This window comes from Rhinopithecus bieti, unplaced genomic scaffold (assembly GCF_001698545.2).
Source record: "Rhinopithecus bieti isolate Rb0 unplaced genomic scaffold, ASM169854v2 scaffold_45609, whole genome shotgun sequence".
Classification (NCBI taxonomy): Eukaryota; Metazoa; Chordata; class Mammalia; order Primates; family Cercopithecidae; genus Rhinopithecus; species Rhinopithecus bieti.
The window spans coordinates 183309-186083 of record NW_016818321.1 but is presented as its reverse complement, the minus strand read 5'-3'; positions in this window follow the sequence as shown (position 1 = coordinate 186083).

The window sequence follows — 2775 nt, the reverse complement described above, 5'->3', positions numbered from 1 at the left end:
TTTACATTTATAAATATGTAATACTTAAATCCTTAATATAAATATAAAATACTTAAAAGTCAATGTTCATCAGAGATATAGACTTGTACTTTTCTTGTAGGATTTGCATGGTTATGTTATCAGAGTTACCACTGGCCCCATAAAGTGAGTTTGGAAGAATTATTTTGGAAGAGATTAAAAGGTTTAGTTTCAGTTATTTTTTTGAATGTTTAATAGAATTCAAACATGAAGCCATAAGGTCCTGTGACTTTCCTCATTGGAAGATTTTTTACTGATTCAATCTCCCTATTTGTTATTGGCCTCTCAGGCTTTGTTTCTTCCTGATTCAATTTTCGTAGGTTGTAAGTTTCTAGAGACTTATCCATTCATTTTAGGTTATTTTAGTTTGTTGATATATAATTGTCCTTAATAGTTCCTTTTGATCTTTATTTATTCCTGAGGTTTCCATTGTAATGTCTGCTTTTTCATATCCGATTTTATTTATTTGAGATTTTTCTCTTTTTTTCATAGTCTAGCCTAAGGGTTTATTGAATTTATTTACCTTTGAAAACCCAATCCTTAGTTTTGCTATATTTTTCCCATTTTTTTGTTCTCTGATTTGCTTCTGCTAATCTTCATTACTTTTGTAATGTTAATTTAGGGTTCAGTTTGTTCTTTTCTCCACTAATTCTTTAAAGTATAGAATTAAGTTGTTTATTTATGGTCTTTTCTATTTTTAATGTAGGTGTTTATCATTGTAACATAATCTCTTATTACTGCTTTTGCTGTATCTCACAAGTTTTGGTAAGTTGTTTTTTTATTTTCAGCTTTTGAGATACTTTTAAATTTTCTTCAGGTTCCACTATGACCCAATGGTGTATTGTTTAGTTCCTACATTTTGTGAATTTTCCAATTTCTTCCTGTTTTAAATTCTAGTTTCATTCCATCATGGTTAGAAAAGATACCTATAATGATTTTATCTTCTTAAATTTATTGAGGCATGTTTTGTGACCTAACATATGATCTATCCTGGAGAATGTTCCATGTGCATTTGACAAGAATGTGTATTTTGCTGCTGGGTGAAAAGTTGTATTATTTGGTATGTATTATTATTCAAGTCATATATTTATTCACTTTCTGTCTGGATGTTGTGTTCATTATCGAAAGTAGGATATTGAAATCTCAAATAATATTATATTGTTTGTTTCTCCTCAGTGTTTGCATTATATATTTAAATGATGATATTGGGTTTATTTGTATATACTTTTTTTTTTTTTTTTTTGAGATAGAGTCTCGTTCTGTAGCCCAGGCTGGAGTGTAGCGGTGCAATCTCGGCCCACTGCAACCACCGCTTCCCGGGTCCTGGTTCAAGTAATTCTCCTGCCTCAATTTCCTGAGTAGCTGGGAATACAGGCACACACCACCATGTCCAGCTAATTTTTGTATTTTAGTAGAGGCAGGGTATCACCATGTTGGCCAGGCTGGTCTTGAACTCCTGACCTTGTGATCCACCTGCCTCAGCTTTCCAAAGTACTGGGTATATTTACATTTGTTATATATCTCTGTTGAATTGATCCTTTTGTTATTGTACAATGACCTTCTTTGTCTCTGGAGACAGAATTAGACTTAAAGTCTATCCATGCTTTCTTTCTTTTCGTTACTATTTACAGGAAATACTTTTTTCCATCCTTTCACTTTTAGCCTTTGTATGTCTTTGATTCTAAAGTAAGACTCTTATAGACAGAAAGTCCCTTGATCCTCTTTTATTCCATCCATTCAGCAATTCTGTACTTTTTGATTGGTGAGTTTAATCCATTTATATTTAAGGTAGTTATTTGCCATTTTGTTAATTGTTTTGGGTTTTGTTTTTTAGTGTTTGGTTTTTTGCAGTTGCTTCATTCCTCTCTTCTGCTTTTGTCTCCTTCCTTTGTTATTGTGTGTGTGTGCTTGTGTGTATATGTATGTATGTATGTGTTTTGCTATTTTTCTTTTCTCTTTGTACTTTGTATATTATTACAGGTTTTTGGTTAGCTTGAGGCTTGTATAAAATGTCTTGTAGTTGTAATCTTCTATTTTGAGTTGAAAACACATTAAGTTGCATACAAAAACACTACTCTTATATCCCCCCAAACCCCAACACTTTGTGTTCTTAAAGGCAGGGATTGCTTTCTTTTATATTGTGTATCCATTAACAAACTTTTTCTATGGTTGTACCCCCTTATCTGTGGGGGGTATGTTCCAAGACCCATGGTAGATGCCTGAAACCATGAATAGTTCTGACCTCTATATATACTATATTTTTCCTATACATATATACCTATAATAAAGCTTATGCATTAGGCACAGTAAATGATGAACAACAATAACTAATAATGAAGTGCAGCAGTTATAATGATACGCTACAAAAAAGTTATGTGAATGTGGTCTATTTCTCTCTTTCTCAAAATATTTTATTATACTATACCCACCTTTCTTCTGCTTGTGATTCGTTAATCTGATTATCAAGGCTGCTAATAAATGACTAATGTGCAGGTAGCATATATGGCATAGATGCACTAGTCAAACGGATGATTTACATTTTGGGCAGTATGGAGTGGGATGGCATGTGATTTCATCATGCTAAACAGAAGAACATGCAAATTAAAATTTATGAATTGTGTATTTCTGGAATTTCCCTTTTAGTATTTTCAGACTGTGATTGACTGTGGGTAACTGAAACCATGGATAGCAAAACTGCAGATAAAGGGAGACTACTATATTACCTTTTATATAAGGATTAAAAGTAATTTACACACC